The sequence below is a fragment of the Vicia villosa genome, linkage group LG1 (assembly GCF_029867415.1).
Source record: "Vicia villosa cultivar HV-30 ecotype Madison, WI linkage group LG1, Vvil1.0, whole genome shotgun sequence".
Classification (NCBI taxonomy): Eukaryota; Viridiplantae; Streptophyta; class Magnoliopsida; order Fabales; family Fabaceae; genus Vicia; species Vicia villosa.
This window is the reverse complement of record NC_081180.1, coordinates 1,594,982-1,613,130: the sequence shown is the minus strand read 5'-3', so window position 1 is coordinate 1,613,130 and position 18,149 is coordinate 1,594,982. Positions and strand designations below refer to the sequence as shown.

At 35.4% G+C, this 18,149-nt stretch overlaps 1 pseudogene; it reads right to left on the bottom strand.

Annotated features, from left to right (window-relative positions):
- LOC131645235 (AAA-ATPase ASD, mitochondrial-like) overlaps window positions 1–11,908 on the bottom strand; it is a 12,640-nt pseudogene extending 732 nt beyond the window's left edge.
- Between the last annotated feature and the right edge of the window lie 6,241 nt (window positions 11,909–18,149).

The window sequence follows — 18,149 nt, the reverse complement described above, 5'->3', positions numbered from 1 at the left end:
GATTGTTTATGATCTCTTCTTTCTTCTTCGGCTCCATAGCAAGTGTTTCAAATCTCGCAGGGTGCTCGAAAATTGTGTGACTCCACTTTGAGGTCTTAGAACCCCACCAATTGTTGCTTGGATTGTTTGGTGTAAAGCTTCAATTGTCTATTCTTCAGTGTAATCACTTTTCCTTCTTCCAACACATGTTGAATGTAGGACGTAGTTATAACATCGCAGTTTCTTTTGTGGAAGATTAATGTTAAGAATCTTTTATCCTCCGAAACTGGATGATAAGAAAATGATTGTGATTTGCAGACCACCAAACTTTGATTCCATTGAATTCGTCGATGTTTCTTCATTGTCGTCCATGCTTAGAATAAGGGGAGTTTGCCTATCTTTGACAACTTCAGCTTTAAGTTTTATGGCACCTCTGGAAGAACTTGAGCTGAGATATGTTAGGATGATTTTGTAAGTCTCGTTGTGTTTGAGTTTCTCTCCTGATAGTTCTGGAATTTGATTTGTATATATCGATAGAAAAGCGTTCAGAATTATGTAGACAGAGTAAAAAAATGGCCCAGCTGAGAAACAGCACGTCCATTAAGTTCCTATTTGCAAAGGCATGAGTTTGATCCCTGCCTCTTGCATTTTATTTTGGTTAATTTTTCAGGTTGTTATTGCTTGTAAATCCAGCACATCTTACCTGCTCGTGCATACCATGCGCCCTCGTCGCTCCATCACTGGATCGACACTAGCGCCGATATGAGAGTCCTGGAAGTGCTTCGCACGGTGTACCCTCAAGGATCACTCATACCAGATCCTGCCCTTTCTTTCTTCCTCTCTTTTTTTAATGTTTTTTTATTTCCAATTTTCTTTTCTCCCTATTTTTTATATAACTAACTTTCTAATTGATAATTGACCAACAAAGAAATCACACCATTAGATTTAGATTTAAAAAGTCTTTTTTTTAGTTACTTTAATTAATTTAATCAGAAATTAGTTTTTTTTAGTTTAATCATAAAAATCACTAAAAACATAAAAATATTTGTTTCTACTTTAATTTGATTTTCTCACTTAACATAATTTTTAATTAACTAGGATTTAGGTTAGTTTTAGGTTAAAATCAATTAGAAATGGATTTTGATTAATTATTTATTTGTATATAATTACTTTAATTAGAATTTAATTAGGTTAATTAAATTAAAAATTAGACTAACTTATTTAATAGTTAATTAACTTAGTTTTTTTATTTAAATCTCCAAAATCCTGATTTTCCTAACCTTAATTCTTCCTCAAATTTCTTCTCGATTTTTCGTATTTTCTGCTATTTATTTATTTGCATATTTTTTTATTAATGTAATTGCTTCGAGTTTGTAATAGTAATTAGGTTTTTATTTTCCGCACTTTTATTTTTCCACAAATTTTCAATATTATGTAACTGCTCATGGTTTGTAATAGCTTTAACTAGGGTTTTATTTTTCGCACCTCCTATTATGTATCTCTCCCAAGGCCGTGTAATAGTTTAGGGTTTTATTTTCCGCTCTTTACTTTCAGCACCATATAAACTGCTATTAATTGCTTAGATGAATGTTTAATAGGATTGTATGATAAGATAACAACTAAACATAGCTCACTAACTCAAAATTAAATAACTGAAAACAACACACTCCTTTTCTTGTTCACACACTCACCTTTAGGGTAACCCTCTTTTTGTTTCCTTTTTTATTACATGGTCAAGTACCTCAAGCGTAGGGATATCTTAGCAAATGTTGCCTACGATTTAAATCATTGTAGTCCCTCCGATATAAAGATCATAATTCCTTCGAGTTGCCTACAAGAAAATGATCTTGTCCCTCGAGTTGCCTACGATAAAATGATGATAGTCCCTTCTAATTGCTAAGGTATCCTTACGTGTTGCCTTCAATGACCATTCAATGACCCTTCGATGTCTCTTCATATCCAATAGATAGGACTACCTACCCATAAATAGTATGGATAGTACTCTCTCTCTCTCAAGGAAAGTCTTAAGTATAGGAAAAACCTTACAAACTAGGGGTAAGTAACTCTTAAATGCTTGCTCACAAATAAATCAAATCTTAAAATACTTTTCACACCTCGTTTTTTAAAACATCTTTCAAGATAATACTTTGTATATATCCGTACCAGAATCATTACAAAGTTATACTCTTTTACAAACTATTTTTCTAAACACACACTGTAACACCCTTCTAATACCCCGCGGCAATTAATTAAATAAATCAGAGTTACATGCACAAGGGCGTCACAATTCATAAATAAAACAAACATTTCAGACATATGTCATGCATTCACTGAAGAACATTATATCATAACTCAATATGTCAGATATCTCATGTCTACACAGCAGAATAACCATCAACTAGCATCACATCATCAAATACTTTCATTATCAAAATAAACTGAACAACACAGAGTTAATGACATAAACTTAAAACAGCATTCCCCCATTGTTACATCTACCAGAGCATGACACCCGACATGACAAATAAACCGACTTATGAGCTAATCCTCACCAAGTCACGCTGCTATCCTCAATCTGAAAATGACAACAAGTAAGGGTGAGTCTCATCACAGTTAACCAATGTTATTGCATCATAAATAACAATATATCATAGTCATGTCATTCACCCAATCGTTTCATATTCAGACACATCATCGTCACACATTCACAGACATCAAGTCATCACATAACATATATTAATCATGTTACAAAAATCATGCATATGTATGAAACTGACACTATGCATGTGGTACCAACATCATCAATGGGAAAACCCACCGACCGATCTATCATCATCCATATACGGCCCTGCCAGCACAGATTCCACACAGTGGGAACCTTGCCCTTCACTGAATCCTCTCATCATTAGGATTCAGCCCTCGTCAAATGACTATGAATGCATGCAAACATATATACAACATACCATCATCATCATACTATGAGTAGCATCATCTTATACTCATTCATCATCATCATCATTAACAAACAAGTATGTTCATATATACATTACATCATTCCACAAGTCAGATAATAATAATTCATACATATTCATCAGTTCAAAAGTTATACATCGACAAACTTTCAAAATCACAAAACAGCAAAATCTATAATTCACGCCGGTCATACGCGTACCAACAGGACTAGAATTTCACAAAACACGCACCATACGCGTATGAACAGAGCCATAATTCCACACAAAACACGCTCATACGCGTACCAGCCAGGCATACGCGTACCAGCCTAGTACCATACGCGTACCATACGCATATGTAAACTCGGTTTTTTGAGGCGAACTGACTCCTTGCTCTTTCTTTTTTTTATTATTTTATATTTTTGCAAGAGTCGCCACCGACTTTTATTTTATCCAACATTTAGGAAAGGCATAAAAGAACAGGAAAGACCTTTTGACAGATTTTGGGTTCGGGGGGTTGGTTATACAAAGGGAAGGTTTTAAGCACCCTTTGTATCCATGGTTATCCATGGGCTCTTAATTGCTTAGCTCACTTTTTTAAATGCTTTGTTGATTTGAAAATAGAAGAAGTGAAGATGGACAATAGGTCACATAGGTCTCTGAAGAGTTTCACCGGGAATAATGCCCTTCAAATACCAGATGAAAGTTTTGAAAATAGATGAGAAGTTTTGAAAATACGTTGCTTGAAAATGGAAGTGTTTGAGCAAGCAATTAGGAGTTACTTACTCTTAATTTATAAGATCTTTCCTGTACGTTAGCAAAATAGACAAATAGAAAATAGCAGAAACATAAATAATATGTCCAAATGGACAAAGAGAAAATAACAGAAACATAAATAATACGTCCAATTGGACAAAGAAAAAAATAGCATAAACATAAATAATACGTCCAATCGGACAAAGAAAAAAATAGCATAAACATAAATAATACGTCCAAATGGACAAAGAGAAAATAACAGAAGCATAAATAATATGTCCAAATGGACAAAGAAAAAATAGCATAAACATAAATAATATGTCCAAATGGACAAAGAAAAAAATAACAGAAACATAAATAATATGTCCAAATGGACAAAGAAAAAATAGCGGAAACATAAATAATATGTCCAAATGGACAAAGAAAAAATAGCGGAAGCATAAATAATATGTCCAAATGGACAAAGAGAAAATAACGGAAACATAAATAATATGTCCAAATGGACAAAGAAAAATAGCGGAAACATAAATAATATGTCCAAATGGACAAAGAGAAAATAGCAGAAATATAAATAATATGTCCAAATGGACAAAGAAAAAATGACAGAAACATAAATAATATGTCCAAATGGACAAAGAAAAAATAACAGAAACATAAATAATATGTCCAAATGGACAAAGAAAAAATAACAGAAACATAAATAATATGAATGATAAAATAAAGTATAAAGCAAGAAATATAAAGGACAATATAATAAAATGCGGAATTTAAAGTTAATTGTTAGTATGTTAGCACGTGAATCATCTTGAAGCTAGTCAAGTATATTCACGATGTTAGTGAAGATCGATGGTGAGTGAATGATGATCTCGGATTTAAAGTTAATGAAAATTTATCAGAAGCTTGATAGAATCATAGCGACTACACGATAAATTTCCAAAAGTCTTAAATCAACTGCATACAATCTCTGCCATATTTGATCTTTTATTCCGATCTTGGACAAAGAAAGGGAAGATAAGAAATAATATCAAATAATATACAAAAATAAATATAAAACAAATTAAACTCAATTCATTTTTTTTTGTGATTTTTTTGGAATTTGATTTTAAGTTAATTAACAAGCTAATTAAACAAATAATTATACAAATAATTAAAATTAACAAGAAAAATATTATTTTACATGTCAAAAATTAGATTATAAAAAAAATATAAACCTAAATCTAAAAGGAAAATATTTTTGGAGTTTTTTGATTGGTTAAAAATAATTAAAAAGCAATATTTACATAATTACTAATTAATTAAGCAATATAAATTAATTATGAAAAGAAATAAAATATTTTTATGTTAAAAATTAAATAAACATTTTATCAACTTAAAACTAAAATTAAAACATTTTTTTTGAGAAATTGAAAATATGCATAAATATGGAGTTTTTAATTCATGAACTCCTAACACTACTACATATTAAAAATTACATTGTACTTACTCTATGATGTTCCAAGAGTGGAAAAGAGTGATTGAAATTGATTGAAAGTGGCTATTTGAATGAGCCTTGATTTTTACAAGTTTATTGAAACTTTTGGAAAATATAAAACTTATGCTATGGCTTTGGTGTTTGTTGTTGTGCTCTCCTCTTGTTTCTCCCTTTTTCTCCTCTTGAATGAAGAAAATGAAGTTCTATTTATAGGCAAAGAGTTTGATCTTGGAAGCCTTGCAAGTGGAAATTGTCATGATTGATTTTGTGGAAAAAATATGATAATGGAATATTTTCAATGAGTGTATTTCTTAACCATGGTTAAAACACTCAAGTATTATTCTCTTCAACCTTGCAATAATATATTTAAGCATCTTGAATTGGTCTTGATTGGCAACCATAAGCATCTTTGATAATATCTTTGAATTATCTCACTTTAATTAAACTTTAAATGAATAAAATTTAATTAAAATGAAATAAAAATGTCATGAATCATGGATGGGTCGTGGATGCCCTTTAAACATATGAGAATCAAGATTGAATCACAAAAGAATTGGCCTTTTTGAAAAAAAATCAAATTTTGGTCATTACTTGTTTCATGCATTTTTCCAAAAAAGGTCAACTTCATCAAGGCATATCTCCCTCAATTTTGATCCTATGAAAGTGTTCTTTAACTTTTTGGAAAGCCCAAGATGTCCTCTACAAGCCACTTTGGAAGCGTTTTTGCATTTGGAGAAGTTATTTTGATGATATGGGCTTTGACAAAAAACTGCTTTTTGTTGACTTTCAAAATGACCCGTAATGTTTTGGCTTATATCTCTTAGGCGGAAGCATTTCTTGACCTTGGTCCCAACATCAAAGTTGTAGAGAATTGAATTTCCTTGAGAATGAGCTTTGGTTGGAATTTTTCTGATAAATTATGAGAGAGTTATGGTCGGTCAAAGTTCAGTTGACTTTTAGGTAAAAAACTCTAATTTTGCAATTTTGAGTTTTGTTGATTTCTGAACTTTTCTTGATGAATTATGATCAACCATTGATCACATGATGAATCTTTTGACAAAATATGGATGTTGACAAAAAATTGCATTTTTGACTGTCTGTTGACTTTTTGGTCAAACTGGTCGTCTGTTGACTGTTTGAGCTGTTGACTGTGCGTCTGAGCGAATCGAAGTTTGAAAATTTGTCTGGTGGTATTTTGAGACATATGGAGATCCATGAAATCCATTTGAGGTCTCAAAAACTCGTTCTCCTGAAAAAAACAAAAAAACCTAGTTATGGACTGTTTGTGTAGGAGACAGTTAGGCGTACCTGATTTTTGTGCAGTGTTGAGTCTCTGTTGATCACGTGATTATCAGAAGACTTCTAGAACAAAATCTTGGAAATTTGAAGTGCGAAAAATTGATTTGACTGATGGTACAAACACGGAGAATTGCGCTGATAGCGGGTTTGACTGGTAACTAGCTGTCCGGGTATTAACGTAACAGTTAAAGTGAAAATTCAACAGTTTAAAGTTAATTTTTTCTTTTTTTGTTTTTGTTGTGTTAATGGTGAAAAATTTATTTACCTGAGCTGTTAGAAAAACACAAACATAATAAATAAATAAAATATACTGTACGCGAACGAAAATACCGATAATAACCTTGAAAATAAATATTTAATGCACAGAAAAATAAATATTTAACACACATAATATTATCTTGATAATTAAACTACCGTACGACAGATAGTACAACATTTAATACTAACAGTACAAATATTACATAATATAATGAACAGTACGACAAATAAAATAGACGGTACACTATTTGAAAGCGACAGATACAACAAACTTTAAAAATGACGATTAATAATCCATGCTATGAACAACAGAAAATAGATGATCGGAAGTGTAACCATCGCAGGTCCGCATTTTTCAGGACTATGCAGACAGAAGAAGGACATGATCACCGTAAAAATAGTGATGACTATAAGAAAAAGTGTATCCATCCACTTTGCCATTTTTGCCGAGGAAGAAGAGAAAATAATTATGAGATAGAAGTTTGAGAAATTTGGGAGATGAGTGAAATTTGATGTGAGAATTTATGGAAAAAATGAGGAGTATTTATAGAGTGAAAAGAGAGAGATAGAGACGTTGGGAGTGGAGTGTACCGTTTGAATAGTAGTAGGATTTGAAAAAAAGTATGGTAGGTTTTGAAAAGAAAAAGGGTATAGAATAAAGCTAGGATTTGATTTTGAAAAAAAAAAGATTTGAAAAGAAAGAAAGAGATTTTGAAAAAAATAATATAGTATAAAAATAAAAATTAGTGGGAAATAAAACCAATAATAATTTAATTGTTACCAGTATAATCTGAAATCCGGACTCCGCGCCTGCAAATTTTAATTCTGCACAAACTGCGTCAGCATTATTTATCTGAAAATAAATCTCAAATAAACAGTGTATGAAGTGATAAACAGTATTTGGCGTTTATGTAAGAATAAATTTAACAGCGAACCAAAATACTGTATAAAAAATTCTAAAAATTGAGTATTCATAAAATCAGGATATTTATGAAATAAAAATCCAAGATTGTATAAAACTCCAAATTTTTAGACAGAAGTCTTTTGACTTCTCTTTGGAAAAAAACGCGGGCAAATTTTGGGGTATAACAATAATGATCATAACACTTAGAAAATGATGGGATCTCAGAGGTCAAAAATTGGGGTGCAACAGCATACAAGCAGGAAGTGCATTCTGATGTACATTTGGGGAGCGTATCATACGTGTATCATCCCCTCCCTACGCGTACCATACGCATATCATACGCAAATGGGCAACAGTTTACCAAATCTGCTACTTACCCATTCGTCTTCCTCGCGAATTCATCTGTACAGCCTGCGATTTGGGTCTCAAAACCAGAAATTTCCCATTCTAAACATCATAGAATTCACCCAACATCAATAGTATATGATTCTACAATCGATTTTACTCATCACAACCTAAATCTATTCAGTTTTAGGGATTAACAGTTACAAATTTTCAATCCAATTGATGAACACAAACAGTAAAATTCAGAATATAGAATCCATTGATCCAAACAATACTCCTAATCTACATCATTATCCATAATACGATAATAGAGATTAAATGGAGAGTCCCCCCTTACCTTAGCCAAGATTTCTTGATCGCTCTCCCCCTCTTCAGTTCTCCTTCACGTTCTTCGTGTTCCCAAAACCTTCAGTCTTTCACGTTCTTTCTTTGTTTCCCAAATTCCAATTGTTTTATGAAAATAATAATAAAATTAGTAAAAGGATTACTACTTCACACCCCCCTCTTTTACTATTTTCTCACATGGCCCAATGCCATAAACCATTATTTCTATTATTTTTCACAAAATCCTTAATAATTTTAATTATTAATTCAATATTCCAATTAAATTAATATTAAAATTATATGGGTGTTACAACTCTCCCCCACTAAAAGAGTTTTCGTCATTGAAAACATACCTCATGTAAAGAGTTCTGGATAAGAATCCTTCATCTGACTCTCTAGATCCCAGGTAACATTTCCCTCAGCAGGTCCTCCCCAAGCTACTCTAACTAAAGCTATCTCCTTGCCACGCAATTGCTTCAGTCTTCGATCTTCAATCCTCACAGGTAAAGTCTCAACCGTCAAGTTGTCTTTCACCTGTACATCGTCTACTTGGATCACATGGGACAGATTCAAAATGTATTTTCTCAACTGTGACACATGAAATACATCATGCAGGTTTGCAAGCATCGGCGGTAAAGCAATACGAATACGATAAGCTACTTCTCCCACTCTTTCAGAAATTTGGAATGGTCCAATAAAACCCGGAGTCAACTTCTTTGACCTCAATGCCCGACCAATACTTGTCATAGGAGTAACTCTCATAAACACATGATCTCCCTCTTGAAATTCAAGTGTTTTCCTCCTCTTGTCATGATAATTCTTCTGAAGACTCTGAGAAGCTTTCATTTTCTCTTGAATCATCTTAATCTTCTCTGTAGTCTGTTGTACAATTTCTGGACCAATCACAACACTCTCGCCAGATTCGTACCAACACAACGGCGTCCTACATCTCCTACCATACAAAGTCTCAAACGGAGCCATACCGATACTCGAATGATAACTATTGTTGTAGGTAAACTCAATCAAAGACAGATAGCTATCCCAAGTACCTCCTTTTTCCAACACACAAGGCCTCAACAGATCTTCCAACGACTGAATCATCCTCTCAGTCTGTCCATTCGTCTGTAGATGATAAGCAGAAGTCAATCTCAGCTTAGTACCCAAAGCTTTCTGCAAACCTTCCCAGAACTTAGACGTAAATCTCGGATCTCTGTCTGACACGATACTTGAAGGAATACCATGCAGACTAACTATCTTGTCAATATATAACTGAGCCAGCTTTTCCATCGGATAATCCATTCTTACCAGTATAAAATGTGCAGACTTCATCAACCTGTCTACCACGACCCAGATAGCTTCACAATTCTTGACAGTTCTCGGCAAACCCGAAACAAAATCCATTGATATGCTATCCCACTTCCACTCAGGAATAAACATCGGTTGCATCAACCCAGATGGCTTCTAATGCTCAATTTTTGACTTCTGACACGTCAAACAAGAATATACAAACTCAGCAATGTCTTTCTTCATTCCAGGCCACCAGAACAACTTTTTCAAATCATGATACATCTTGGTAGCACCAGGATGAATACTTAACCCACTACGGTGTCCTTCTTCCAAAATACGCTTTCGGAGTTCAGCCACATCAGGAACACAAACTCGGTCACCGAACCTCAGTATACCATTGTCGTCGGCTTTGAATTCACTACTTTTGCCTTGACTAATCAAAGTCAACTTATCAATCAACTCAACATCGGCTTTCTGACCTTCTCTAATCTCTTCAAGAATACCACTAGTCAGCTTTAGCATACCCAATTTAACACTAGTAGAAGTACCGTCACACACCAAACTCAAGTCTCTGAATTGTTCAATCAAATCCAATTCCTTCATCATCAGCATAGACATATGTAAAGTCTTCCTACTCAACGCATCAGCAACCACATTTGCCTTACCCGGATGGTAATTCAAACCAAAATCGTAGTCTTTGAGAAATTCCAACCACCTTCTCTGCCTCATATTCAGCTTTTCTGATCGAAGAGATATTTCAGACTCTTATGATCACTAAGCACCTCAAATCTCGAACCATACAAATAATTTCGCCACAACTTCAAAATAAAAACTACAACTGCCAACTCTAAATCATGAGTCGGATAATTCCTTTCATGCACTTTGAGTTGTATTAACACATACACGGCCACTTGTTGATTCTGCATCAATACACCATGTAGCAACCTGCCCTAAAATTAAAGGTTTAGAGTCACCACCTATTCTGAAGGGCGAATAGGAAACCCTACGTAGTTTAGAGATCGGGGTAAGTTATTATAATCAGGTTGAGGGAAGGTGTTAGGCACCCTCAACCCTTCCCTATTGGCTTTGAATCTAAGGGTCAAGTTTTATGGCTAAAAGTTAAGGTTAATAGCTAAGGAATTGAATAGGGGAAAAATTAAGATTTTAGGGAGGGGGACTCGCCTTGGTTATCCAAGTGCCTACGTATCTCCTTAGGGAGAATCAGAGTCAACGTAGTTCGGGCACAAGATTGTACGCCTTAGAATTTGTTATGGAGGTGTTTGAATAGCTTGAAGGCTTTTTGAATGGCCTATCGTAGTTTTGAATTTAATTTGAAAGGCATTTTGAATTGCCTAGGATAAAAATCCGTAGTGTCGTGGTTTAGTGTATTTTGAATGTTTGGGCGTACAACCCTGATTTAATATGGCACCGTTAGTTGCGATGATCAATAGGTTTGATCATTATAGTTAACGGATTAAATTGTATTGCTGGTTACTCTGACCAATAGATTTGATCGTCGCGGGCAGCAAATTGAATGTGTTTTAATTTTATGTATTTTTTATCTCTCGTCTAATGTGACTAATAGGTTTAGTCGGGTCGAGGAGAGAATTTAAAAAAGTTAATGTTTTATTATTTTATCTCTCGTCTAATGCGACTAATAGGTTTAGTCGGGTCGAGGAGAGAATTAAACGATTAAATTATCTAAAAATACAAACAATTAAATAATTAATCTTAATATAAATTAATTAATTAATTATTTTCTAACACATTATTTCTCACCAAAAACGATTAAAAATAAATTAAACAACTTATCAAATAAGAATGAGCAATTTAATCAATTTAATTTATTTATACGCCGGGGGGTGCAGGATCCAATTAGGTGGTAATCCCTAGGGGTTGGAATAGCAAATGGGCTGAGCCCAATTGAGTTTGGCTCCTTCTGATCGAGTGTGGGTAGGGTGTATGAGTTACGATGGGTTATCAACACGATCTCGGTGCTGATTTGAATCTGACGGCCTGCATGCGAAGCTCCGATGGAGGACCATGATAAGCTTACGATGGGTGGTAATTTGAAGAACCAATTACGTGGCCTGGTAGTGGCCACGTGTCGCACGACCGTTGGTAAGAGGGAGATGACGTTATCTCTCCATCTCCTTTTCATTCTCTCACTCTCTGAACCCAGAAAACTCTCACTCTCACTTCGGCCCTCCCTCTCTTTCTCACCTTCTCATCTCACCGAAACACATACTCCCTCATCCACCGTGTACCGCCGTGAACACCAGAAGGCGATGAAGATTCCGGCGAATCTTCATCATCTCCATCCCATAACTTCATTCGTTTGCCCAGAAATTCAACCCAGATGAAGATCTTTGAAGATCTTCATCTCCTCCGTCCTTAATCCCTCTATTATAAACCCAGAAAAGCAATAACAACAAAAAACGAAGAACTTAACCGACCCCTAACCCCAACAATAAGAACCCAGATCCATACAAATAGCCTCAAATTCAACACGTAATCAACGATTCAAACCGAAGAAGCACACAAACATGCAATCCAAGAAACCCTAAGCTAAGTGATGAACTCGGTTACCTTGTGTCTTGATTTTCTGGATCGTGTTAGCCCCTCGTCCTAATCTCTTCCCTCTTTTTCTTCGCAGGTATGAGGATGAAGATCCAGCGGCGCCTCAGATTCTTCAAGCTCCGATCAAGTCTCAAAAAAAAGTCCTCTCCCTCTCTTTTCTTTTCCGTTTTATAGCATTAGGTGAAATTCGTTTAGGGTCTTTTCAAATTAGGAACGATTTGATTTAAGTTAGGATTGATTCCGATGGTAATTGATATTTCTTTCTGAATTAATGAAAGATTTGATTTAGTCATGAATTGATTCTGTTTAAATTTAAGTAAGATTTGATCTTTGTTTCTGATTCGTTTACGTTTTGATTTTGATTACTTGCTTCTGGGCCTGGGTTTGAGTTGGTTGAAGCTAGGGTTTCTGTGGAGGAGGGGCGGCGCTGAAGGTTTGGGAGAGAAGATGAACAGGACCTGGGTCAGTTTGACCCAGTCCGTATCTGATCCACGCTTGGCCCAATAACCCTTGATCCATAATCCTAGTTTACTTAGCAAGTCCGGCCTACATTATGTTGACTTAACAAAAAAAGTATTAAGATTATTATCCAGATCAACACAACTAATGCCAATTCTAATGACAATTAACAATAATAATAATAAACCAGATAACATTAACGAGCCTCATAATTAATCTTGATAACTCTAATAAAACTAATAATTCTGAGTATTAACCTAATACTAATGATATTAAAATAATAGTAATAATTAAATAACAAGAAAGCAATAATAATAAATAGAAATAAACCTAGTTAAAAATCAAAAATAGCTAGAAAACTAATAAAAGAGATTAACTTTAATATTAACATATTAATTTAGAAAAACTTTAAATAAATATTAACTTAACTTTTTTTTTGGAAAAATTAATATCTATAAAAAGGATTTGAAGGATGTGAATGGGCCTAGTGTAATTTAGGAAGATTTACTATTTACACCCTTATTTTCATTTGACCGATTTATAAGGGGGTTTTATAAGAGATCGAGTTTAATAATAGATATATTAAACCCTATGGCTCCTAATTTTTAACGCCCTTAGTAAATTGAAACGGGAATTGTACCGGGTAAATTTTGGGGTATGACACACCACCTAAACCCATCAGTGATGCATCACAATAAACTACAAACGATTCTGTCGGATTTGGTAAAATCAAGATAGGAGGACTAGTCAGCCTCTTCTTCAGCTCTTGGAATCCTTCTTCACACTTTGCATCCCAAATAAAAGCATGTCCCTTCCTGGTTAATTTAGTGAACAGTAATGCTAACTTTGAAAATCCTTCAATGAACTTTCTGTAGTTACCTGCAAGACCAAGAAAACTACAAATCTCTCACACTGACTTCGGAGCTTCCCACTGAGATACAACTTTTATCTTTGTAGGATCGACCGCAATACCTTTCTTAAAAATCACATGTCCTAGAAAACTGACTTCCTCTAACCAGAAATCACACTTCGACAGTTTGGCAAAAAGTTGCTTCTCTTTTAACAGCTCTAACACAATTCTGAGATGTTCCGCATGCTCCTCTTCATTCTTAGAATATATCAGGATATCATCTATAAACACCACCACGAAATTATCGAGATAAGGATGAAAGATCATGTTCATATACTCCATAAAAACACCAGGTGCATTAGTAACCCCAAACGGCATTACCGAATACTCGTAATGTCCATACCTTGTTCTAAAAGCAGTCTTCTGAATATCATCGTCTTTCACACGGATTTGGTGATACCCAAACCTCAGATCAATTTTACTAAACACACGCGCTCCAACCAGTTAATCCATCAAATCATCAATCCTCGGCAATGGATACTGATTCTTGATAGTAACCTTGTTCAATTGTCTGTAATCCACACACAGCCTCATCGAACCCTTTTTCTTCTTCACTAGCAAAACCGGAGAAACACTAGGACGAATGAATTTCTTCTCAAGAAATTCCTCTAACTGTTTATTCAGTTCAGTAAACTCAGACGGCGACATACGATACGGTGCCATCGACACTGGACTAGTTTCCGGAACCAAATCAATAGAAAACTTTACTTCTCTTTCCGGTGGTAATTCATTCACATCTTCCGGAAAAACTTATGGAAATTCATATACCACTGGTAGTTCGCTACTCGCCACCTTTTCTTTTAAGTTCATCAATGCGAACAACATAAACATTGTTGCACCACCTCCGATAGCTTCATTCACCTGTCTAGCTCTCATTTCCAGATTATCATAACTAACCTCTCAGGAAAAATTACCGTCTTCGCAAAACAGTTAATATGAACACGGTTGAATTCCAACCAGTTCATTCCCAGGATTACATCGAGTTGTTTCAATGGAAGGCACACTAAGTCCATCCCGAATTCTCTACCAAAAATGTCAACCAGACAATTCAAGCATGCAGACGAAGTAGTTACTGAACCCGATGCAGGAGTGTCAATAACCATACTTCCATTTATGTCAGATATCTCTAGATTCAACCTCTCAGCACAATCCAAAGAAATAAAAGAATGAGTTGCTCCAGTATCAATAATCGCAACTAAAGGTGTGCCATGAATGAAACATGTACCTTTAATCAATCTGTCTTCTAGAGTAGTCTCTGACCCGGTCAAAGCAAAAACCTTTCCTCCCGATTGGTTTTTCTTTGGCTTGGTACAATTTGGACTAATGTGACCCTCTTCACCATAGTTGTAACAAGTCACAACCCCCTTCTTGCAGTCAGCAGCAATATGGCCCATCTGGTCACACTTGTAACACTTCTTCTGGTCATGCTTACATTCGTTCCTACGATGTCCCATCTCACCGCAATTATAACATCTGATACGAGCACTGGAATCTCCTCCACTAGATTTCTTCCACTCATCATGTTTACCTCTACCATATGGCTTACCTCTATCCATATGTTTCTTCCCCTTTTTGTCAACCAACTCGCGAGAGTGAGATGACTTCAGCTTGATGTTATCCTCCTCAAAAATCCTGCTGCAATCCACTAAGTCCACAAACCTCCGAATCCTCTAGTACCTAATGCCCTGCTTGATCTCATCACGAAGACCATTCTCAAATTTGACACATTTTGAGAACTCACTAGCTTCATCATTGTTGTAGTGCACATAATACTTTGCCAACTCAACGAACTTTGCAGCATACTCTGGTACCGTCATATTACCTTGAACCAGCTCCAGAAATTCAACTTCTTTTCTGACCCTAACATCCTCAGGGAAATACCTTCTCAGAAATTCCCTTTTGAATATAGCCTAAGTAATTTCTATACCATCAGCATCCAGTTCAGCTCTGGTTGCCAACCACCAGTCATCAGCTTCTTCAGACAGCATATGTGTGCCATACCTCACCTTGAGATTCTCAGCACAATCAATGACTCTGAAAATTCTCTCGATCTCTTTAAGCCATTTCTGAGCACCTTCAGGATCATGCGTTCCTTTGAACAATGGAGGATTGTTCCTCTGAAAATTCCCCAATTGCCTATCAGCACCAATCCCTGCTCCTACAGCATTTACTCCTAGCACACCAGCAATCATGCCCAGAGCCTCAGCGATAACATCATCGTTTCTTCCTCCTCTTCCAGCCATTGTTCTGCTTAAATCACAAACAATCCAGTCAGAATAAAAGTATCAATAATAACTTGTATTAGTCGCATACACAGGAAGGACTGGCACTAAGACTCTGGTCACAATGACCGACTATGCTCTAATACCACTATTGTAACACCCTTCTAATACCCCGCGACAATTAATTAAATAAATCAGAGTTACATGCACAAGGGCGTCACAATTCATAAATAAAACAAACATTTCAGACATATGTCATGCATTCACTGAAGAACATTATATCATAACTCAATATGTCAGATATCTCATGTCTACACAACGGAATAACCATCAACTAGCATCACATCGTCAAATACTTTCATTATCAAAATAAACTGAACAACACAGAGTTAATGACATAAACTTAAAACAGCGTTCCCCAGTCTTACATCTACCAGAGCATGACACCCGACACGACAACTAAACCGGCTTATGAGTTAATCCTCACCAAGTCACGCCGCTATCCTCAATCTGAAAATGACAACAAGTAAGGGTGAGTCTCATCACAGTTAACCAATGTTATTGCATCATAAATAACAATATATCATAGTCATGTCATTCACCCAATCGTTTCATATTCAGACACATCATCGTCACACATTCACAGACATCAAGTCATCACATAACATATATTAATCATGTTACAAAAAACATGCATATGTATGAAACTGACACTATGCATGTGGTACCAACATCATCAATGGGAAAACCCACCGTCCGATCTATCATCATCCAGATACGGCCCTGCCAGCACAGATTCCACACAGTGGGACCTTGCCCTTCACCGAATCCTATCATCATTAGGATTCAACCCTCGTCAAATGACTATGAATGCATGCAAACATATATACAACATACCATCATCATGATCATACTATGAGTAGCATCATTTTATACTCATTCATCATCATCATCATCATTAACAAACAAGTATGTTCATATATACATTACATCATTCAACAAGTCAGATAATAATAATTCATACAGATTGATCAGTTCAAAAGTTACACGTCGACAAACTTTCAAAATCACAAAAATAGCAAAATCTATAATTCACGCTGGTCATACGCGTACCAACATGACTAGAATTTCACAAAACGCGCACCATACGCGTATCATACGCGTATGAACAGAGCCATAATTCCACACAAAACACGCTCATACGCGCACCAGCCAGGCATACGCGTACCATACACGTACGAGCAGGAAGTGCATTCTGATGCACATTTGAGGAGCGTATCATACGTGTATCATCCCCTCCCTACGCGTACCATACGCGTATCATACGCAAATGGGCAGCAGTTTACCAAATCTGCAACTTACCCATTCATCTTCCTCGCGAATTCATCTGTACAGCCTGCGATTTGGGTCTCAAAACCAGAAATTTCACATTCTAAACAGCATAGAATTCACCCAACATCAATAGTATATGATTCTACAATCGATTTTACTCATCACAACCTAAATCTATTCAGTTTTAGGGATGAAAAGTCATAATTTTTCAATCCAATTGATGAACACAAACAGTAAAATTCAGAATATAGAATCCATTGATCCAAACAATACTCCTAATCTACATCATTATCCATAATACGATAATAGAGATTAAATGGAGAGTCCCCCATTACCTTAGCCAAGAGTTCTTAATCGTTCTCTCCCCCTTCAGTTCTCCTTCACGTTCTTCGTGTTCCCAAAACCTTCAGTCTTTCACGTTCTTTCTTTGTTTCCCAAATTCCAATTGTTTTATGAAAATAATAATAAAATTAGTAAGAGGATTACTACTTCACACCCCTTCTTTTACTATTTTCTCACATGGCCCAATGCCATAAACCATTATTTCTATTATTTTTCACAAAATCCTTAATAATTTTAATTATTAATTCAATATTCTAATTAAATTAATATTAAAATTATACGGGTGTTACACACACCACATTTCAAACAAGTCAAACAAAAACAAGTGAGCTAAGCAATTAAGAGCCCATGGATAGCCATGGATACCAAGGGTGCTAATACTTTGTATAACCTACCCCCCGAACTCAAAATCTTTACAAAGGTCTTTCCTGTTCTTTTTGCCTTTCCTAATTGGATAAAATAAAAGTCGGTGGCGACTCTTGCTTACCGCAATATGTTTTGCGAAAAAACAAAACAAAAAGTCAGTTCTCCCACCGTATTACAACGTGGTTCACAAAACTTCAGCTTTTCGAATTTGTCTCCACCTAGCAGATTTTATTTTCCTAATTCGACCAGACCCCTTTCACTGACATGGCCCAATCTTATGTGCCAAATTTCAGTCTTCGACAAAGGTTTCGTGGATGCAAAATTTGTCGAACCACTTTAATAAATAATTTCATCCCACTAACTC